This window comes from Choloepus didactylus, chromosome 15 (assembly GCF_015220235.1).
Source record: "Choloepus didactylus isolate mChoDid1 chromosome 15, mChoDid1.pri, whole genome shotgun sequence".
Classification (NCBI taxonomy): domain Eukaryota; kingdom Metazoa; phylum Chordata; class Mammalia; order Pilosa; family Megalonychidae; genus Choloepus; species Choloepus didactylus.
Genome location: NC_051321.1, coordinates 15218606 through 15243154, shown reverse-complemented (window position 1 = coordinate 15243154; position 24549 = coordinate 15218606). Strand labels below are relative to the sequence as shown.

Genomic DNA, 24549 nt, shown 5'->3' with positions numbered 1-24549 from the left:
GTGCTTGAGATGTGACAGCATCCTTGTCCATGAAAAAGACCAGGGAGCAATTAGGAATCCAACATGCCTGAACCGCTTTCCCAAGAAAGAGGAAATCTGGGCAGTGAATGGAAACTGAAGCCGAGAGGGGCGAGCAACCCGCCAGTGGGGGCTGAGCCGTCTTTGGCTGTGCTTAACTTGCAGCCAAAGAAAGATAAAGAGGGAAGGAAATCAAGATGTAATGTCGTGGGCTGTCATGTGGTTGATGGGCCTCATTTACTGAATGTTCAAGCCCTGGAATGTGAAGAAGGCATGAAGCTAGACTAGCTGGGCACACGTTAAAATATTTTACCTCCCTTGGTTCTGAATCCAACCTCACTCGTTTATTAACTCTTTTATTACCCCATGGCTTCCCAGGTGGGTTTGGTTTTTTTCATTGTTAAGATTTTTAAAAATTATTTTTGAATTTTTAATTTGTATTTTTAAATTTTGTTATGGTAATATATATACATACATAAAACATACAATTTCCCAATTTAACCATTTTTAAGTGTACAATTTGGTGGCATTAACTACTTTCACAGTGTTGTGCTACCATCACCACCGTCCATTACCAAGACTTTTTCATCAACCCCAACAGAAACTCTGTAGCTCCTAAATAATAAATCCCCATTCCCCTTTCTCCCTGGCCTCTAGTAATCTCTAACACCTTCTGTCTCTATGAGTTTGCTTATTCTAGGTATTTTACTTGAGTGGAATCATACAATATTCATCCTTTGGTGTGTGGCTTATTTTACTCAACATAATGATTTCAAGTTTCATCTATGTTGTAGCATATACCAGAACTTCTTTCCTTCTTACTGTCGAATAGTATTCCATTCTGTGTGTTTTTCCATTCATCTGTTGATGGGCATTGTGAGTAATGCTGCCATGAATGTGGGCATCTGTTTGAGTCCCTGTTTTCAATTATTTGGGAGCATATACCTAGAAGTGGAATTGTTGGGCCATATGGTAGTTTCCCATATGGGTTTTCCTCAGACAACTAATATCACCACCTTCATGCCCACTCACCATCATGAGTTCCATTTGTTTAGCACTTCCTCTATGCTATGAATTTTGAACTGAATACCCACATACATCACCTCCCACAATTCTCTGAGGTAGGTACTATAATTATCTCCATCTTCATGTTTACAGATGAAGAAGCAAGCACAGAAAAGGAAATAACTTGTCAAATATGTAGTAAGTGGCAGAACTGGGTTATGAACCCAGACCTAAGTCTAAGTACTAAACTCTTAACATTATTCAATACTGATTATCTTGGCTGTTTGCAGGTGTCATTCAAAAAGTAGGTGATTATTATCATTAATATTAGCAATCAATGTTGGTCTCTTGTGAGTTTTATTAACTTGGGATAATCTCTGAGGGACTAAAGAATTCTAGTTTATTGTTCTAGAAAACATATGGCTGGCTGCTTGCCAGTATATTTCACAAAATGGGCATTCAAAAAATGTTAGCTATTGTTATCGTGACTATCAGCAGTCACTATTACTCTCATGAATTTCATTAGCTTGAGATTGTCTTCGAACCTAATCATCTCTGGCATATTGTTCCAGAAAACATCCAGTGTCTGGAACTACCAGACTGAAGACAAGACTTTGTCTTAGTCTCCTTCATAGAGCTATCCCGAGAAGGCTTTGCCTGAGCATGTCTATGACATTTCTTTATCAAAGTGTTCTCAAATTGCAACTGCCTATAATCAGGATAGCTAAAATAAAGTTTCACAAGATCAGAAATCATATAAAAAGCAAAATAATCATACCAGAAACAGTAATGAGATGTATTTTAGTTGGACACTAAATCTAGTTCTGAGCTTCCCAATGGCCAAGGTGAAAAGGAAAACCCAGCACAGCACATACCTCTCATTGCCTGAAAAAAAAGTAGTTTACCATGTCTTCAGGAGTGGCAAACTTCACGATACTAAATCTCAGACAGAATTTATAATGTATTTTCATAGAATAACAATAGTGCAACAAATTTCATCAAAAACAGTTCTGTGCAAGGGCCACACATGTTCTTTATACTAGCACTCAGATTCCAATCAGAGAAACTGTGACAAAAAGTGTAGACACAGTGTTCAATTAGAGGGCTGTTTAGGGAAGGCATTTCTAGTCTGCTTTACAGCCTGATTTCCTATGAGGGTAGAATATAAAGGATGTAGAGGTGCATCTATCCAGCACCCTTAGCTTCAGTCATGCTTTTGATGGCAATACAGAGCAGCCCTTTCAAAACAGCTGTCTGGGGAGAGCCTGAAGAGCAGCATGATACTCTGTTGATTGAAAAAAGATCTATGTCTTGCAGTTGCCGAACTGAGATTAGATAGAAAGACTGATTTTTGTTATGTTTATTAAGAAGCCCAACATGTGGTTCTGTCCCAGCAGAGGACAATTTCAGTTCTAATTGTAATGAATATCTGTGTGGGAGAAACTATCTCAGAGGTCTTATGTGGCCATCAGCACGTTAATAGGAGTTGATCTGCATTTGTCTCTATCACTTTAAATAATTTTTCCTACTTAACCAAAGCAAAGAAATATATACGTGCAAATAAATCTGTGTTTATATCTATACTTCTGTCTATCCATCTTTATATATATCCATATGTGTGTTTTGTTTTCATACAAACTTTTTTTAGTTCCCCTGATAAATAAACTTGAAAGCTATCGTTCCATAAATTACTTTTAGATGTATGACTGGAATTTCATGGTCCAGGTTTAACAAATTTAATTTAACCATACTTTGTGGCCATTTTTTAAATTATTCCTTTATTATGCTAAAATGGACATCCTTATCCATAACTCTCTGTGTACATCTCAACTATTTCCTCCAGATAAACACCAAGACGTCGCATGACTGATTCAAAGGCTAAGAATGATCGTAAGACTTTTGGTAGAAATTTTCCAGGAAAACTGTATGCACCTATACCTCCCTCCAGCAGGGGGGTTGCATGACTTTGGGATTTATTAACAGTAACAGTCACACTAATTTCCATTTTCTGGGCACCTGCTCTATGCCCCACAGTTGCTAGACATCCCTCATATTGTCTTCTCAACAACCTTGCAAAGTTGGTAATATTTTTCCCATACAAATGAGAGACCTGAAGCTCAAAGAAATTGAGGCACACAGAGTCATAAAGCAAGGAACAAGGTGTGTTGGAATTTAAAGGCCTATCTCTGGGGCTCTGCCAAGCTGCTGCGTACACTCAAACTACAGCCTGCTTCTCACTCAGGAGAGTGTGTAGCCTGCTCTCTGGCTCTGTTTTCTTCAATACCTAGTCAGGGTCCCATTTTCCAGAGTGATACCTGAGCCTACCATGGGCTCCCTGTCCCACCCCCTTATATTTAGGATGGGAGTTTGAACCTGCCCATTACCAGGCTCGCCTGGTTTTCCTTGACAGGTGGTATCACCTTACCGTGAAATGCATTGTGTTGGGCCTTATTTTAGGTTGTGAATATGAGATCGGGCTCCTTTGCAATCCTGATTAGGCTATATGTCAGCATATGACCTCTGAGCTCTCTCTGCCTCCTGGTGTTGGAGGGTCCAGTCACCAAGAGGGCAGTAGAGAATGGGAGAAGTGGCCGCAATTACACATTAATTAAAATAAAGTAAGAACTTTCCATGATTTCACATTCAGCAATAATTCACTTAGCAGAATTAATTCTGTTTTTTTATGTAGAGCAATACTCTTGACTTATGGATGCCTCTGCAAACCAGATTTCATGGTCTGTGTCAGAAATCTCTCTGACTCCTTGTAAGTTGTGTTTTGTTCTGTACAACTACATTCCTGAATGCTCATGAGGCTTATCCATAAACCCCCCCAAGATGGCTGATTTTTTGCTCTCTCCCCATCCCCCAAGTTTGAAGAACACAGATCTCTTTAAATGCTGGGTAAAATCCAACACTAGATCCAGAGCATAAATCTCAGATGAACATGAAATTTCCTGGCAGGGGTGCACGCAGGCCCCTCGCTCCCCCTCCGTCCGGGTTGGGTTCCTCGTCACCCTGCTGACACTTCGTGCTCCTACCCAGACCCTGATCTTGATCATTTTATGCCCTTTGGGTGAACCAGACCCTCGTTTCACAGAAGCTCCTCCTTTTGGCCCTTACACTCATGTTTCAGTTTACTAAAGCTGCCGAAACACAATATACCAGAAAATGAGTTGGCTTTTAACAATGGGGATGTATTAAATTACAAGTTACAATTCTAAGGCTGTGAAAATGTCCAAATTAAGGCATCAATAAGAGGATACTGTCTCTGAAGAAAGGGTGCTGGCATCCGGGGTTCCTCTGTCACACGGAAAGGCACATGGAGACATCTTCTGGTCCTTCTTTCCTGGGTTCTTGTTTCATTGGCTCTTTCTCTCAGCTCCTGTGGGTCCTTCTTGCTTCCCTGGGCATTTCTCTCTCTTCTCTCTTTCCAAAATGTCTCTGCCTTTTATCCTCTCATAAAGGACTCCAATAAAGGCTTGAGACCCATTTTGAATTGGTCTCAATTCAATTGAGTCACATCTTAAATGAAACAACCTAATTAAAAGGTCCCATCCCCAATAGATCAGCACCCACAAGAATGGATTAAAAGAACATGGCGTATAAAAATGTAGCTTATGAGGGGTGACAATGGGATTGGGAATGCCATAAGGACCAAACTCCACTTTGTCTAGTTTATGGATGGATGTGTAGAAAAGTAGGGGAAGGAAACAAACAGACAAAGGTACCCAGTGTTCTTTTTTACTTCAATTGCTCTTTTTCACTCTAATTATTATTATTGTTATTTTTGTGTGTGTGCTAATGAAGGTGTCAGGGATTGATTTAGGTGATGAATGTACAACTATGTAATGGTACTATAAACAATCGAAAGTACAAAAAAAAAAAAAAAAAAAAAAAAAAAAAAAAAAGAACATGGCATTTTTCTGGGCTCCAAACCAGCACAACTCAGCTTGGGGAAATTCCCCCTTCTCTGAACTTATCTGTGATCAGCTCGCAATTTCCTCCTTCCCTGACTCTGTCCCTGCCTTTTTAGCCCTTTGCTAGAGGGAAGGATTTCTACTGCTTTTCTCTGATAGTTGGATCTCCTGGCCCATCTTTCCAGAAGCACCTCTAGATGTTCTCCCACTGCACTGGCAATTCACCCTGAATCCCAGTCCTCCCTGTACAGTGATAAAGACTGAGACCTCAGAGGAGCTGCTCTGGGCCATGAACCCCCTTCAGCAAAAGAACATCTCCAGGACCTCAGAATTCTTATACGAATGTTACCAATTAGATGTTCCCTGTCCACATGGTGCTTTCATTTTATGTCATATTTTCTAGCAAGTTCCTAAAAGAAATCACAAGACAGGCAAATACCAACTTCAAGGCTAATTTAAAATCTTTTTCTCCCTGATAACATACACAAGAATAATTTTCAAATCGATGAGAGATTTAAACATAAAACATGAAACCATTTGTGTACTGGAATAAAACATGGGCGAATCCCTCCACATACCTTGGGTATGGGAAAAGATTTTTCCAACTATGACTCAAAATCAAGAAGCAACAAAGGAAACATTGAATTAAAAAGAAATTTTTGTGTTAAAAAAGATTATAAGTAAAGTCAAAACAAAATGCTACACTGGAAAAAAATAGTTGCAACACATATCACTAACAAAGGACTAATATCTCTTATATACTTAAAAAAAAAAAAAAAAAAACAAACTCCAAAATCACAGGATAAAAAGAGAACAAAAAAAAGTGACAGGAAAATGGGAAAAAGAGATAAAAAGTTCACAAAAAATAGATACACACTTGCACACAACATATACAAATGTCTATATAAAAAATGTCTAACCTCTATTATAACAAAAGAAATGCAAGTTAAAACTGCATAGAAATACAACTTCTCAGTATTTGATTGAAAAAAGTCAAAAATTTGGTAACATATTCTTGATGAAGCTTTGAGGAACTGTATACTCTCATACACTACTAGTAAACAGTATCTAATAAACTACATATGCATGTCCCCAGTAAACCAGAAATCCAACTTCTAGGAATTTATTCTGAAGATAACTTCTAATAATAGCAAAAAATATGCAGAAAGTTATTCCCTGAAGTTACAATTTATAATAGTAAATTACTGGAAATGACCCAAATGACAATATCTATGAGAATTGTTGAATTAAATACCCACTAAGTGGGGCAGTAAGCAGATGTTAAAAAAAATAAAAGAATGAAGATTTCTTTTGGTAGATAATCATTTTCAGGATATTCCATTAAGTGAAAAATAAAGCAAGGTGAAAAAAAACTATACGTAATATGCTCCTTGTGGGAAGGGCAGAAAGGAAAATAAGAACTTTTATCCCTAAAAGAAATACAGGAAAGATTAGCTGGAAATGAAGCCACTTGGCTGTCTTCAAGAGGGGATAGGAACATGGTGGAAGGGACTGGGAGGATGAGACTTCTTTGAATAAATAGTTTTGACTTTTAAATCATGCTTAAGTTTTATGTACTAAAACATAAAATTAAATCAGAATGGATGGGGAATACCCTAAAATTGAATACAAAGTGAAACAAATTAATCTAACCCTATATGAAACTGATAATACAACTATACAGAAGAAAAATAAGAATTACTCTAAATAAGGTTTGAGCACAGTCCTCTAACTGTACATCCTCATTGGGATGTATTCTAAAGACATGAAAGAATTGCTAGGAATTTAGCTTGATTCAGTAGATTTGTTGTTTGATAGTGGTATTGATATAGTGATTCTGAAGCACTGTATTGTAGAATTGAGAAAATAAGTAAATATACAGACATTGTTGGGAACCAGGATCTTCCCTACGGGAAAAGGGAGATAACAAATATGTTATGGAGGAAAAAAACAAACAAAAAGAATCCTACGATTTGGGATTAGAATTGGAGGCTTCAGATGCATGTGTGTTTATGTATCCTGTTGCAGGCTGAGGGTGGGAGAGTGGGAAGCAGGGAAGCAATCGTAGGCTCAGGGAGCACTCAGATGGCCGGGACCCAAACTAAGTATTGAAAGACACAGAGTCACAGGAAACGAGACCCTCTTTTCAGCATATTGTGGGAGGCAGTTTGGCCAAATGGAAAGAGCATGGGTTGTAGAGACCCTGCAAAATGACTTCAATTCTAGCACACCATGTACCTTGCTTTATGACTCTGTGTGCCTCAATTTCTTTGAGCTTCAGGTCTCTCATTTGTATGGGAGAAATACTACCAACTTCGCAAGGTTGTTGAGAAGACAATGTGAGGGATGTCTAGCAACTGTGGAGCATAGAGCAGGTGCCCAGAAAATGGAAATTAGTGTCACTGTTATGTTAATAAATCCCAAAGTCATGCAACCCGCCTGCTGGAGGGAGGTATAGGTACATACAGTTTTCCTGGAAAATTTCTACCAAAAGTCCTACGATCATTCTTAGCCTTTGAATCAGTCATGCGACGTCTTGGTGTTTATCTGGAGGAAATAGTTGAGATGTACACAGAGAGTTATGGATAAGGATGTCCATTTTAGCATAATAAGGAAATAATTTAAAAATTGGCAACAATCAAAGTAAATGGTTAAATTAAAATTGTTATACCTGGACCATGAAATGCTAGCCATACATATAAGAATAATTTCTGGAACAGCAGCTTTCAAACTTCTTTAGTAGAAGAACCTAAAGATTCTTATATAAAATCCAGATATAGACAGCTAGATAGAAGATAGATAGATATACAGATAGACTGCTTGAACAACCAGTGGATCTATTTGTAACTATATATATTTTTTAGTTTGGTAATTAGGGGTAATTATCTTAATTAAACTCATGCAGACAAACAGTAGAGGTTTGTATCGTTCCTTCTACACTTACTAATTGGCATTCTTTGGTAAAGAAAAACATTCCCTTCTCCATCTCTCTCCAGAACGCCAAGGTTTTTGCTTTGAGTATCACTACGGACTCATGGATTTTTGATGCTGTAAACCATAACTTTCATTATTTTTCTGGTATTCAAATTGTCTCATATTAAGCAGAGGGAGACCCTTTAGCTGGCTCCTGTGTCTTTCTGACATGTCCCTATCAAGCTTTGAGAACTTCCTTGTTTTCTGGGCACAAGATGTTACAAGCTTACCTGGTGCTTTCCCCACCCCAACAGATTTCTCTAAGGAGACTTTTTCTTTCTTTTAGTGGAGATCTTGGTATTTAGAAACCAAGATTTGGGCATTAGGAATGCTCATGCTCCTGGAGTGTCACTGCTTCCAGTTTTTCCAACAGGTAGACCATCAAATGTGTTATCATCTAACTCCACATTTAAAAAAGAAGAATATACTTTTTGCATCAGGGTGAAAAAATACCAAAATGTAAGTATTTACAGCTTTACCTCTTTCCCCCTCTAGATCCCTTTGTTGTGCCCATTAGAGTAAGGGGTAGAGAGATGAATTTGAAGGATATATAGATAGAATAAATTGGGTTTATGCAAGGCCATGGTGCATTTCTCTGCAGAAGACAAGGGGACATGCGAGAAGCAAGCTGGAGTTTCAGAGAGACGGACGGGATATCCAGGAAGCAGCTACAAAGATAAGTGGAGCTTCCAGAAAGGAGATGCCTACAACAAAGGGTTTAAAGAAGTTTTTCTGTTTCTTGTGTGAGGAAATTCTTATTTGTTGCCTCTTCAAGAGACTTCAGTAAAGACATTACTTTTCTAGAACTTTGGGTTCAGATTTGTGTTTCTCTTAATGGTGATATCAAGCAGAAATAGTTAATGCAAGGGCAAGAAGATCCAGGATTTTTATTTGTATTATGATTATTAATGGAACACTTCATATAAGAACCTGAATATCACCTATTTCTATTTTCAGAGTGGTGGAATGGGAAGAAATACACTTTGGGATCAGAATGGTTTTGTGTTCCATTTCACCATTTCATAGGTTTACAATCTTGACCAAGGTACTTAAATTTTCTAAGTCTCTTTTCTGTCTGGAAAAAACCGTTTGCAGACATATAAATGAGCAAAGAATTGACTGGTGTCCTTTCAATGAAATGCTGGGCATTACCTAAAACAGCAGTTCTCATCTGGGGGTGACTTTGTCCCCGTGGGATCAGGAAACATTTTTGGTTATAACTTAGTAGTTGCTGCTGGAATCTGGTGGATATAGGACAGGGATACTGCAAAACATCCTACAATGCACAGAACAGTCCTCTACTGCAAAGAATTATCTCGACTAAACAGATCCTCCAGGGTTATCTGATTGTTTAGGGATTTATGCCTTTAACATTTTTTAGCTATTTTATAATTCTGTAAATTCTAGAACCAATAGAGATGCAAATGATTCTTGTTCATATAGATACAAATGAAATTTGTCCTGGTGGGGATGCAGTTGACTATCACCATGTAGATATTGACCAGTTCTGCATCTATTAGCAAATTCACGTCAACATCCCTCATTGCCTTTCTATATGTCTGCTCAAAGGATTTTCCTTTACACCAGGCATTTGACATCTTACCGGTTCTCTCAATATTTATTAAGTTACCTCTGAAGTATGCATATTTGTATCGTCATGGTTTTGCCTATTTTAAAAAGTATATTTTCATCCTCCTTTCTGTAAAAGAAGAGATTGCAATTGGATTAAACAGGGCCAGGTTTATAACGTGACAATGTCTGCACTTGGTAGGTGGTTTTTTCTTCTTTTTTATGTCTGACCAGGAAAACTGTGAAATAGAGTATTTGTCTTTGCTACAGCAAGCGTCTCCTTTCTTGATCCCTTTGCTCTTTACTCACAAATGTTTTCATTCCTCTTTAAAGACTCTGACAAGTACCAGATCTCTGCCCTCTCATCTCAGAAAGAGAACTCATAACTATCATTTACACCTTCGAGTAAATTTAATTCAAAATGTCACCTCTTCCAAGGTCCCTTGATAAAAGAAGTGAGGTATTAACACAGGCGTTTTAGGAAATAACTTTGTGGGAAAAAGGGGTTTTCTGATAACCCAGATATTGCATCACAAAGAACGTACTTAGCCTATCTTTGAGCCAATTTAGGCTCAAAGTTTTCTCTGGTAACCATTGAGATCAGCAGGGGACGATGACAAGTAATGTATTTGAATACAAAGGATCCATGAAGCCTAAATTAAAAGGGTTTAGCAAAGCAAAGTATGCACATTATGTTTTTAGGATCACATGAAATGACAGCATAGTTCAAGATGAATGGGATGGGAAGGGACTTAGCTTTTAGGAATTCTGTGGCCTTTTCAAAACATTTGAAAATGTAATATTTTCTAAAGGATTTCTTAATCATTTCTGTCTTGTCCACCATGAAAAAAAAAAGTGATGTTTGCATTTTTCTGGATTTCTGAACTTCTGCCATTTGGACCTATTTAGCTAACTCTCTCCTGAGATGTAATACAATGTGAATAAAACACAGCACGATCCATAGCAAATACAAATCGTATTCATTTATCCTTTGGAGTACAAACTTCAACCGTAACTAAATACAATATGCTGGCTCTTTTTGTGCTTTTTAAGAACTTTTGAAGCAGGTTTGTGATGAATAGATTTTATAGGATTATGCAGTTATAGCTTGCTTTCAAATATTTCAGAAAGAAATCATAAACATGACCTCATAAGTTAATAAATCAATTATGGAATGCTGTTTTATACATATGTTCAAAATATGACCCTATCCAAAACTTCTTAAATGAGTCTAAGAAATGACTTTAAACTCTTATTTAGGAGGCTCTGGCTTACAAAACACTGTGTGTGGAATTCTGCTGCTCCTTATAAAGAAAAAAAAAACACACCATTTTCTTCAACCTAAATGTATACTGTTTCTAATATGTTAAATATTAAAGCCATGTTGAGGGTGTTAGATTTGCTCCAACTCATTCCAAATTGAAATTAAGGAGTTAAGGCAAGACAGGAAAGAAGCCTACCAAGAGGACTGAGTCACTGACACACACCTCATAGAAGTCCAGATTCTTGATTCTAGCTAATTTTTTTTTATGTTTACAGTACTCTTGGATGCAAAAGGTCAGGAACCATGAAAAAGTGTGGAACTTTGTTACAATGAAAAAATATTACAATATTACTGCTAACTATAGCCCATAGTTAACATTAGGTGTATTGTTTCCCATATACCACCCTATAATTAACACCCTGTAATAGTGTTGCACATTTGTTATAATCCATGAAAGAACATTCTTATATTTGCACTATTAACCACAGTCCATTGTCTACAACAGGATTCACTGTGTTATACAGTCCCATGTTTTGTCTTCTGATTTTCCTTCTAGTAACGTACAGGATCCCAAACTTCCCCTTTCAACCATATTCACAAACATAATTCAATGCTGTTAATTAAACTCACAATAATGTGTTACCATCACCACTATCCATTTCCAAACATTTACACTCAACCTAAATAGAAATTCTTCCCAAATTAGACATCACCTCCCCGTTCTCTACCCCTATTCTATCCCCTGGGAACTATATTCTAGATTCTAACTCTATGAGTTTACTTATAATTAGTTCATATCAGTGAGGTCATACAACATTTGTCCTTTTGTGTCTGGCTTATTTTACTCAACATGATGTCCTCAAGGTTCTCCATGTTGTCACATGCATCAAAACATCATTCCTTCTTACAGCTGAATAATATTCCACTTTATTTGTATACCACATTTTGTTCATCCATTTATTGGGTGATGGACACTTGGGTTGCTTCCATCTATTAGTAATTGTGAATAATGCCGCTATGAACGTCCTTGTACAAACGTCTGTTCGAGTCCCTGCTAGTAAAGCACTCTTTATTCATCGGTTATGATTGTCTATGCAGAAAATCCAATTGAATGTGCTAAAAAGCTAGTAGAACTAATGAGTGAATTAAGTAAATTTATAGGATAGAGGCTCAATTCAGAAAAAATAATTGTATTTCTACATACTAGCAACACATGATTGGAAAGTAAGATTAAAATACTATTTACAATACGATCGAAAATAAGAAGTATGAATAAATCTGACAAAAGATGTGAAAGATCTGACATTGAAAGTTACAAAATATTGCTGAGAGAAATTAAGGAAATCCAATATATACGATTATGGGTGAGAAGAATCAATATGTTTAAGAATTCAGTTCTGTGCAAATTGATTTATAGATTTAGCATAACACCAATTCAAGTCTCAGCAGGTTTTTTGGTAAAAACTGATAAATTTATTCTAAAATTCATATGGATATATAAAGAACCAACAATAATCAAAATAACTCTGAAAAGAATATTTCAAGATTTACTATGTAACTATATATATAGTAAATCAAGACAGTGAGTATTGGCATAAAGGTAGGGAAGTAGATCAGTGGAACAGAATAGAGTTCATAACTGGAGAACAGATTTTTGACAAAGGCACAAAAGCAATTCGGTGGAGAAAGAAATCTCTTCCACCACTGGTGCTAGAACAGTTTAATATGCATAAGCAAAGAAATGAACTTTTATCAGTACTTTGTACCATATGCAAAAATTAACTCAAAATGGATCATAGACTTAAATGTAAAACCATGAACTTTAAAACTTCTAGAAGAAATGATAGGAGAAAACTTTTGTGGCCTTGGGTTAGACAAAGAGTTCTTAACATATGACACCAAAATCATGATCCATAAAAGAACAAATTGATAAACTGGGCTGAAGCAAAATTAAAAACTGTTCTGTTTGAAAGACACTGTTAAGAGAATGGAAATATAAACCATAGACTGGGAGAAAATCTTTGCAAACTATGGATCTGATACAGAACATGCAAATATAAAAAACTCTCCAAACTATAAAAAGAAAACAAATAACTCAAATGCAGCAAAAAATTTGAAGACATTTTAGCAAAGATGTGAGCATATGAAAAGATGCTCAACTCAATACTCATTAGGAAAATACAAATTAAAACTACAGTGAGATGCCACTACACGTTTATTAGAATGTCTAAAGTCAAAAGGCTGACTGTACACCACTGACGGGAATCTTCAATGGTACAACCACTCTGGAAAACAATTTGGCAATTTCTCAAAATGTCAAACATAGACCTTCCATATGATCCAACCCTTCCACCCCTAGGTAGTTACCAAAGATGAATGAAAGCATATGTCTGTAGGAGAACTTATACACAAATGTTCACAGAAGCTTTATTTGTAATGGACCAAAACTGGAAACAACCAAAATGTCTATCAACAGACAAGTAGCTAAATAAAGCACGGTATATCCGTATAAAGGAATATTACTCAGTAATAAAAAAGAATAAACTGTTGATACATGCAACAATATGTATGAATTACGCTGAGTGAAAAAGCCAGATAAAGAGTACATACTGTATGATTTTATTTATATAAAATTCTGAAAAAGGAAAACTAATTCATAGTGTCAGAAATCAGATCAGGGCTAGGGATGCCGTTTGGGGTAAGCAGGAGGAATTACAAAGAGATAAGAAGAAATTTTTAGGGGCGATGATCTGTTCATTATCCAAATTGTAGTGATGGTTTCACAAGTCAAACTTTATCAAATTGTACACTTTAAAGACATGCAGTGTATTGTATGTCAATTATTCCTCAGTAAAGTTGATAATATAAAGGACAAATATCCATTTAAATAAAAATAAATAAACAGAAGGATATTGAGCATTTATCCAAATCCCTAGGATGGACAATTATTGGCTAAAAACACTGCCTAATTTCATGCCACATAACTGCTTAGGGGAGGGACTAGATGCGGCCACTTGTATCACCAACCCCAGTGCCACTCTCTGACATATTACCCACGCTGTCAACACCCCATGGATAATAACTGGATCATGCCTCCACTTCCTCCACTATCAGATAGGATTCTTTGTGTTCCCTGCTTTTCTGAGTCGCTAGTTCAAAGTCTGGATGATTGAACCTGAACCTGACAGATAGAGCCCAGGTCATTTGCCCATGCCCTAATTTCAAGAGAGTCTGGGAAAACCAGTATCTGGATTTTCACCTTCCACTGTCTTGCACCAAACCTCACATGCTGTTTACCTGACGCCTTACTGATGCGTGTCCCTGCTCTGCCAGATGGCAGAGGCTGGGTCTTACTCATCTTTGCAACCTCCACTCTTCCAGTATCAAGCAGGTACTCTGTCATGCCTTATGAAACTGAATCGGCTTATAGATAACGGTGTCCATCCCGCCACACATACACCCCCTCACAAAGGTGTCCAGGGTCTTCTAAATCCCCTTTGCAGCCTGGAAGATCTGGCTGCTTCCTGAAACCACGCTTGAGCTGGGTAAAGACCAAGTCTTACTTACCTGCACTGGGATACAGAAAGAGATTCAAAGGATCCTCTCACATCATTGAAAACCTTTCTTGGTGTGCACTTCTCAAGCTTGCAAAGGCGCCAGAGGTTAAGAAACTCCACACGCTTCCAGCCCTTCTGGACAGATGGACCACCGGTTGGGAAGATAAGCTCAAGTAGTCAGTAGGGATATACAGAACAACAGGATGCTGGAGACACCCAGGCCGAGTATCAAATCCCGCTCTGTCCTTGTTATCCACATGACCCGGGACAAGCTGGCCTCGATGAATGGAAATCTATCCTTCCTGCTGCCAGCCGCCGTTCGCCCTTCTACCGGCCACCACGCCTGACTTCCCTCTGGGTGACCAGCCCCCCCTCACCCTCCGCTCGGCGCCTCCTGAGCCTTTGTCCCTGGGGCAGCCTGAAGCGTGGGGCCCGGGCCACAGCCAGTCAGCTCATCCCATTGCCCAGGACATGGCAGCTCTCCTGGGCTGGGCACTTGTAATAAAGCCCCCGACTCTCCCCTTGTTGTTTAGCCACTGACCGGCTCCCAGGGCCCCTGCAACACAGCTCGCTGCGGGACCCGGTAAGGATTCCTCGCCTGCGTGCGTGCTTTCGCCTCGGCACATCCGTGGGAATTTCAAATAGCGCAGCCTTCAGCTGCAGCCAGCTGCTCCCCCAAGGCCACCTGCCCAGCTTGGTTCTTGCTTCACTGCGGACCGAACCTGAGCCTTTTTCCTTGGGGAATGAATCATTTTCCTGTTTACTGTGTGAGTAACAAACTTTATTTCATATCCATTGATGCCTGTGGGTCATTTATTTCCCTACCTGTATAAATTCCAGGCGGGGGCGGGGGCAGGAAGGGGTGCGGGCACGCTTTATATCCCCAAACCCTAGCACAGAGCTTTGCACTAGGTTGGCCTCACATGATTTGAGCCTTCACATGCAGGTAATAAGCCTCACCTTCTGCTCATTGTCACTGCAGAGAGGCCGCCTCAGGCCTGAGCTCTTCCGATGAGATTTTGAGTGCTTGCCAATTTAAACCAGATACTTTCGAGTATGTTAACTCCCCCAATTTAGCTCTGACTCCTAGTGAGAAGATATATGACTCTAAAATGAAGAGTTCAAGGGTCCAACCCCTTAGACAAGGATAACCCTTATAAAATATATTTTTACTTGATTATTTGCTGACCAAAATCACAGCCTTGTATATATAGTTTGAAACAGCCCACACACACCAAAAAGGGTCTTGACTAAAACCACTATTTGCTTTTGGCTCCGCACAACAGAGTTTGATTTGAGATGATAGGAATGTCTGTCCGATAATACAACTGCAATTTCTCTGGCTATTTACCTTCAGAGCTCAGTATTACACTTGCTACAGATGATATATGAAAGTACAATATTTGCACAGTTGTGTGATTCAGTCTGGAGCAGAGATAGTACTGGTACCGAAGGGAGAGGAAGATGCTTACACTGACCTTCCCAGAACCAACATTTTTGTAGGAGACACACAAACCTCATTTTGCATGCCCTGGGTTAGGTCACTGCCCCAGTGACAGCTATTGACAAACATTGCTGGGCTGTGACATAATGGAAGTTTCAGCCTGTGTTTGTTGTGGGATGGGGGTGGGGTCAGGGAAGCAGCTAACAGGCTGATTTTCTTTTTTCTTTTCTTTCCGTTTTTCTTTTCTTTTCTTTTTTAATTCATCTCAGTTCCTCTGTGTGTTTCTCACTGCTACAGTCACTGATTTAAGCAAGCAGTTTTCCTAAATCACTGGTCCTTAGGTTCTTTTTTTTTTATAAGCCCCAAATCTGCTGCCCTTTGCAAACTTGGCTAGTGCCCCTTCGAGAGCTCCATCCCTCCTCTCCTTCGTCTTTCCTGTTCTCCAGTTGGGCACACAGTTTGGAAGGAAGCATTTGAAACAGTGCATGTCTGGGGAAGTCTCTGCCTATCACATTGTGGTCGTTTAAAACAGCTTGTAAAAGAAAATCAACTTTAATTTACCCCAAGAAAAGCTCATTTTGTTGCTAATTTAATTTTAGCAAAAGGCCTTATGTAGAACGTGCCCCAGGAATTTCTATAAGATCTATTTATCTAACCCAGGAGGATTATCATACTCTTATAAGCTAATCCTCTTGAAAAGTATGTCTCCGTTCCATGAGGATGCATATGATATTCTTTACGTTATGAGTGTTTGAGGTTGATCAGAAATAAATGAGTCAGGTTGCGCTCTCCATCACCAGTGCCTCAGTCATTGGAGACAGGTGGGTGGTTCCAGGGAGGTTCGTAGTCGCTGACATTTCCTTTTATTGAAAATCAAACAGTGAATTTAATGCAATTGCCAAATAGACATAGAAATTGGTTGCAACAAATTCAATCAATAAATATTGAGTTGCTACAGTGTATCAGGCACTATTGTGGATACTGCAGTGAGGGTAGGGGAATAAGATGATGGAGATCTCTGTCCTCAGGAGCTCACATTCAGGTGGGAAGACAGACAAGGAGCAGATGAATGAAGCAATAGTGACATGGTATTCGATAGTGATAAATGCTGTGAAGAGACACAAAGCAGGAATAGAGAGATGGAGGGAGGATTGCTGACATTTTAAATCGCGTGGCAACTCTGTCTGAGGAGGTCGCATTTGATTAGAAAATAGAGTGAAGTAGCAGGGAGTAGTGCAGACAGGAGGAGAGCTTTCCAGGGAGGGAGAGCAGAAACAAGAAGGCCAGAGTGGCAGAGGGCGAGTGGGAGATGAAGTCCGAGAGGCAGCCAGGATCAGCACACGCAGGACCTCGGAGATCCTGGTGATGACGTGGGGTTTTATTCTAAGTGGGGTGAAGCGCCACTGAAGGGCTCAGCATGGGGTAAAACCAACTCCAATTTACATTTGAGGTGGCACCTTTATGTCTGGCCCAGTCATCATTCTAGTCTCAGCTTCATGTCATTTGCTCTTTGCATCAGAGGCACCCCACTATTTTCACATTTTGGCAGCCCCAGTCACAATGGCTATTGGTGTTCCTGCGTGATTAGACAAAAGAAAATGAATTCTATTCTCTTTCTACTCATGCTGAAGATTGAAAAGCTGGTGCCAAAGATAGTGTGGCCCAATCCTCAGGTGTGTTTGGAGATTTCATCAGTTTTCTTTTTTTCCTATTTCTCTTTTCTGATTCTTCCGAAATAGTGTCTCACTTTTCCTCTTTAATTTTTTTGGAAGGGGGGGTGCCAAGGAAAATTTTGATTAGTTAAGTAAATTTTATTTTAACCATTGTGCTGGCAAGCCTTTTTATTTTAAGATTTTTATTGTGGTAACATATATACAATTGAAAATTTCCCATTTTAACGACTTTCAAATATACAATTGAGTAGCATTGGTTATATTCACAATGTTATATATATCACCACCATCGATTACTATAGACTTTTTCATCACCCTAAACAGAAACTCTGTACACATTGAGCAATAACTCCCCATTGCTCCACCAGGTATCCTCTCATCTACTTTCTGTCTCTGAATCTGCATATTCTAGGTATTTCATGTACGTGGAATCATTGCAATATTTGTCCTCTTGTGGCTGGTTTATTTCACTCAACATGTTGTCGTCAAAGGCAAGCCTCTTTGAATGTAAGATTTCTATTCCTAAAATTGTAGGTAAAACAAATTCTTATAATTTACATTCTGTTTTTCTGGTGCCTCATACTGTATATTAAGATGATAGCTCTACTTTGATTGCTTGCCAACTGACAATGACAAGATTTTTAATAATCCAAAGTTTTAAATGGAAGGAGAGGTGGGAGTAAAGTTATATTATTATAAACAGCCGTTCATCAAATCATATGTGTTTGTTAGTAGGATTACTCATTTATTTAATAGCAATAGTGGCTGTTAGTTATGCACTATTGCATAATGTTACCCTATTGGGTATTGTTGTATACATCTTTTATAAGCTTAAAATAGCCCTTCATGGTATGTATTATTATCCTCATTCTACAGATGAGGAATTATTTGGGTCCTATATAAGTATTTTTCCATTGCATGTGACCAAAAATCTGATTAAAATGCTTTTAATAAAAAAAATGGGAATATATGGCTCATGTAACTTTGCAGTCAAATAATAGACAGGATAAGTCAGGTAGGGCTTGACCCAGAGCCTCAATGATGTAACCGTGATCCATTTTTTTCTCTCCATTTTTCAGATCTACTTCCCCTGTGCTGTCCCCGTTCTCAGGCCCTGTGTGATACCAACATGCCCCATAAACCCCCTATACACAAAGGCTCATGTCCTATAGAGTAAGAGCAAAGGCCACTTCCTCAGTGCTCAAGCTAAAGACTTGGGATACAGTCTGACTGGAATGACCAGCTTGGCTTGAGTCACATGTTGTTTTAGTTGGATGCCTATTGTCAAAGCAGGTTTGATCTCTGTCCTCATGGAGGTGCAGTCCTAAGAGCAAAGACAGCCATTAAGTCCTAATCACACAGATATCATGCTAGTTACGTATTTGTATAGGTACTATAAAGCAAAAGGACAGGATACTCAAAGCCATGGGTTGGCAAATTACCACCCGTGAGTTCCATACGGCCCACCGCCTATTTTTTTTTAAACAAAGTTTTATTGGAAGACAGTCATGCTCATTCATTTGCATATTTTCTATGGCTACTTTCACACTACAACAGCAGAGTTGCTGCAGAGACCAATCTGGCCTACAGAATCAAAAATATTTACTATCTGGCCCTTTACAGGAAAAGTTTGCCTCCCCCACACCAAGCACATCTAACAGAAGGAATTAACCTCAGGGATCATGCAAGACCTTTCTAAGGAACTGGCATTCAAGGTGAGACAGAAGGTTGGAAATGGGCTGACCAGACACATTTGGGTGGAAGGGAGGAAGTTGGGGCAAAATTGAAAGGATAGCATAAATGAAGGCCCTGAATCAGCAGGAGCAAAGCACAGCCAAGTTCTGATGGCTGAGTCATGGCAAGGTTGGGGTGCATGTAAGTGATGCAGCCAGAGAGTGAGGGAGGGGACAGATGACACTGGGTCTCGAAGGCCATGCTCGAGATCATAGAGAAATCCCCTGAAGAGCTTTAGATAAGGGTAATACATGATCAAATTGGTGACTTCAACATATCATCTTAGCTGCTGTGTGGAGAAGGGATGGGGAAGGGAGAGGGAGACAAGAGAGGAAACAGGGAGAGCAATTGGGAGACTCGGGCCACAGTCTAGGCTAGAGATGATGGTGGCTTGGACTAGGACAGTGAGAGTGGAAAAGGAAGACATGGATTTGAGATATAATTGGAACAGATTGGAGAGGACTTGGTGTTTGGTTAAATGAATGTTGAGGGATAGGTGGGCACAACAGGGTGAAGGTAAATCATTTACTGAGCTAGGGACGTTGGAAGTGGAGCAGATTTGGGAGTGACAATAAGAAGGGGTGAGCAAAGTTGATCAGGAGGGCCCCTCCTGTCCTAAAGTTCTGTCATCCCATCCTCAGTCAGTCAATGAGATGAGCTCTCACCAGACGGCCAGTTGAGTGTCCAAAACTGACAATCCAAGGTAGATAATCTTGAAAACAATCTGTTCTCGGAGGTTTTGTAAAGACTCTGAGAGATTCTTCCCAGCAATCTTCTAGGAATGAGGTAGGGTTGATCTAAATATCTTTGTGCTTCATCAGTGTTCTCTAATATGACATGGAAAGTTGAGCAACTGTACATTCTACCTAATTTTCTACCACACCCAAGCCGTTTCTCATTGCACTACACACATGAACGAGCAATGCTAACTCAAAGCTGAAATGTCCTTGAAAGGAAATGGGATTTGCTGTTTTTTAAAAGCTATTTGTCCACTAAAATAGTAACTGACACATAAGAGAATTTTTAGGTTTTCCTTCCAAATAAAACATTCTGTGACATGCAAGGCATGATGCAAGATGAGAGGAGACGGCCTAAGTGATGTGTTCAAAAGTCATGGTGATTTTCTGGTCAGTCCCCAAATAATTCAAGCATTCCACTTCACTTTAACAAAGATATTTTCCAAAGTCAACTAATTTCATTAAGCTAGTATAAATACAATTATCAATAACCTTGCAGCCCTTAAATCAGATGAAATGATTGCATTCATTGGAACATGGCTTGCTTTGAATTTACCATGTCTCCTAGAATATTCCTATAAGACTTTAAAGAGTCTGGAAAAAGACAGCCCATTTCCATTGGTAAATTTGCCTCAATGTGTCATCTCAATCTGAAACAAGAAAGGCTTTGTTCATTCTTTCTCCCCAATCTGCTCTACTGATGTCACTTTTTCTTTCACTGGCTTGACAGAGCTGCCTAGTAACCTTGGAGCATCACCATGTTTATTCTATGTTATCCTGCTCAGTGCACAGAGACTCAGAAAGCAGGAGCTGTGGGACTCTTAGCCTTCACCTGTGTGCCATCCTTAAACCAGAAGACCACTACGGGATTAGGATTGGTATCATTTGCAAGACCTCAGATTTACCCAAGTTTCTTTATGCACAAGGATGTGATTGAGCTACTTAACATTTCTGTGCTACCAGTTTATTTTTATCCCTTAAAATCATCATGCTTTTCACTGTTTACAAGAACATGCACTACCAAAGTAGGTTATGGAGTAACAGTACCAGAAAGAGTTCCGAGGTTTCTATGCCTCTGTTTCCTCTCTTCAAAGGAAGCAAACAAAGATGATAACACATGCACAGTTAGCCAAGGAGGCAGAGAGAACATAATCTACTCCCAACTACCCCAGCTAATTCAGTATTCATCTGCCAAGACTTTGCTGAGAACTTACTCTGTGAAAGACACTGTGTGGGGCCCTTAGGGAGCCACACATTCAAGGAGAACTTGCCCCTGCTCTAAAGAACCTGGGTAGTTAGTAAACATTCCACACTGACTAATGCTGGTACTTTTTGATATACGAAATAAGAATAGATAAAGAGCTCTGGAAGAGCAGAGGCAAGGATTATTCCTTTTTGCCTGGAATGGGAGGAAGAAGATTCTGGAAGACCTCCAGGAGGAAGTGATATTTGCACAAGGTCTTAAACAATGGGTAGGATTTGGAAATGTAAAGAAGTAGGGCAGGGTTATCAGAGAGGATTCTTCCGTAGTTAATCAGAGCTATAACTATAACTAACTCTGGGTAACTTGAGCATCAGGGAGTTAATTGGAAGGATTTGGGGAGGTTACAGAAATGAGAAGGAACTAATGCAGCTTGGAGGTCAAACATGTGGTCAGACTCAGGCAGCCCCTAGCAGGATGGAATTCCAACCGTCCATCTATTTGACCCTCTGCTCAAGATTCAAATTCCAGGGAGGGAAACTTCCATGGGCCTATTGGTCCTTTGACTCAGGGAGGCTGGGCTTCTTATTATAGCCCCAGGTAACTATATCCAATGAAGATGAGAAAAAGGAAACCAGGGTGCAATTAGGAAGGAGAAAAGGATGCCGGGCATCCCAGAACCAACCAAAGTTCACAATCACAAGGAAGGATAAATCCTGGAGGAGGTGACTGTCCAGCTAAGAAGCTTAGACTTATTTAATAGACAGCAAGGAAACATCTTTTTTCTTTACTTTTCTAGCACAAAGGCATAAGTAAATGTATATCCTTATAAAATCTGGGGTACTCTGAAGTCCCAGCATTCTCAGAGACTCCAGCTGGGAGGGAGTAGAGCACGGCACTTCCCAGGAACTGAAAGAAGGCCAGGAAAGCAGGGGGCTGTGAGGACAGACTGCATAGGAGGGTGTGGCAAATCAGAGAAGCAGGACCACCAGGACCCAGCAGAAAAAGCCATCAACGAGCTGGTAAAACCAACCCAGTATGACTGTTTCCTCTTCAGCTGAGCCTGAAGTTACAGGGCAGGGAGCAGGAAGGAAAGAGACACTAGAGAAGGGAGAGCCTGTAAGGAACAAGCTGCAACCTGCCTGTCTCTCCTGAAACCTGCATTGGGCTTTTCCATCTCTAAGTTAGAAATGGACTTCTGTCTTGAGACACTTTACTTCCATCTGTAAGCAAATTATCAGTGTATAATGATTTTGTTAGAATAAGTCACATGTGCCAGCTAATTGTCATAATAAAAATCTGCATCCACAACATTTGCCTCATGAATGGCCCCTCCTTACATGTGGCACTTGTGCAGTCCACAACCTGCACAACCATGCACAGTGTCCCTAACACACACACACACACACACAATGCAGGGCAGAGACTAATTCTTGAGGCATGTTAAAAGCTACATTGTGTTTACAAAGTTCCCACCTAATGCAAAATGTTAAGAATGGGGACAGGTTTATGGGAACTCTGTATTTTCTGCATGATTTTTTTTAAAAACCTACAACTTCTCTAATTAAAAAAAAAAAAAGCTGCTAAGTAAGTTTACCATCTCTAAGCCTGATCATAAAGCTGGTAGGCAGCACCCCTTCCTATCCTAATGGTTACAACATTCTTTCTTCCTCTGGTCCAACTTGGAGCTTAAAAGGCCAACTTTGCTCCCACCCTTAGGTCAAATATTGAGAGACTCTGATGAAATTCCATAGTGTCCAAGAGAAGGTAATACACAGTCTTTTATAAACACTGAACTTTGACTTCAGCTCCAAAGTGGGTCCTGAGGCCCTGGAACCCAGGGTATGTAAGCTTGGATGAATCAGAGGGAAGAAAAGAGAAGTAAACAGGATCCCCTGCTTCAGTGCAGGCAGCAATCAGGAGAATACAGGACACACGTCAGAGGGAGGTAGAGACCCACATTGCACATTTTGTCAATAGTGGGTCCTGACCCAGAATACACTTTTTGGATAGATTCTGACAATCCTGACGGGAGTGGAAATGATAACAAGGATAGGAAAGGAATGTCCAAAGAAAATGCCAGTTGCAAGACAGTCTGTTCACAACAAAACAGGGGTACCCCTGGGCCCAGTGTGTAGAACAGGCTGGGGTGAGTAGCAAGAGGACCCAAGAGGGGGCAGATAAACAGAAGAGAGTAGAAAAGAGGGTTGAGGAGCCAGCCTGATGGGGCCCTGGCATTGCTTACCAAAGATGTTCGGAGAACTACGTAGTCTGAGTTCCCAGCAGATCATGGTTGGATGAGAAGGGGTCCTGTGTACATGTTCCCCAGGACTCTGGTTCCTAGTTGGGGGGTGGTGGTGGGGAGCAGAGTGGGAGGGTGCAGGGCAGACTGCTAGAGCAGGCCTAAGGGTAAAAGAAGCCAAACCACACTTCTTGCTCTATGTCAGCAGTCCTCAAACCTGGAGAGCTCGTGAAAAACAGATTCTGACCGTCAACCCCTGAAATTCTGATTCAGTAGGTCTGGAATCTGCAGTTTCAATGCTTGCCCCTGACAGTGTTGATGCAGGGAGACCACAAAGCACATTTAGAGAAATGCCGCTCGGTTTAGGATCAACAGAGGGTGCTGATAAAGCATTGGGCCTCTCGAGAGGAGAGATGGTGAGAAACAACACACACTTATCCCAAGTGTCTTGCACAAAGCGGGGACACTGCCCTGGCCCAGGATGAGCTCTTCAGATGGCTTTGTCACTGCAGAGATTCTGACACTTCTGGCTGGGGAGGAAAATCTCCAGGGCTGAGGCTCTGCCCTGGGCGAGGGCACGTGGTGAAGGTGCTCTCCTGCCTCCCGGCTGTGCAAATCCTCGAGCGCCTCCATCCCATCTCCACTTCCTCTCAGAGGCCTCCCATTTGTATTCCTGGCACTGCACTTGCGAAACCTAGGACATTAGCGCAGGGCATCCTTCTATTTTATTCTTTGCTTTTCTTGATAAAGCCCCTTCCAGCAGCTTCAGACGAAAACTGTCAAGATGAAAGCATTTCAGGGGCACTTACACAATAATCCTGTCACTCGTGGACTTAGAAAACGGATCCGCTTTTCTAAGGATATGTCAAGCCAGAGTGTGACTGTTTTCAAACCTTTCCTGGGAGCCTGGAGGGCCCTCCAACTCTAGCCAGACTCCTTTAAAAAAGCCCCTCCAAACCCTTGTCTCAGAAAAAGCGGCCACTGCTGCCTCCAGAGTGACAATTTCTTACTCACGATATACTTTTCAGTAGACAGTGCCAGCCAGTGCCCTGTAACGTATCTTACTTGTGAGTCAATGAATACATTTTCGATCAATTTCTGCAGATGAGAATGTTAATAACTTTACACCTTCTCTCTGCATAGAAAAACACATATACACACGCTCACATCCCCCAAACCCCACGCACATTAGATAATGAAAACAAACAGAAAATT

At 40.1% G+C, this 24549-nt stretch overlaps 1 long non-coding RNA gene across 1 annotated transcript in view; it reads right to left on the bottom strand.

Moving 5' to 3' along the window:
• The window catches only part of LOC119510960, an 82708-nt gene extending 68202 nt beyond the window's left edge, over positions 1 to 14506 (bottom strand). Inside the window, exon 1 of the long non-coding RNA XR_005212084.1 lies at positions 14314 to 14506. This is a non-coding gene — a long non-coding RNA (uncharacterized LOC119510960). The remainder of the gene's footprint in view (positions 1 to 14313) is intronic.
• Positions 14507 to 24549: the final 10043 nt, after the last annotated feature.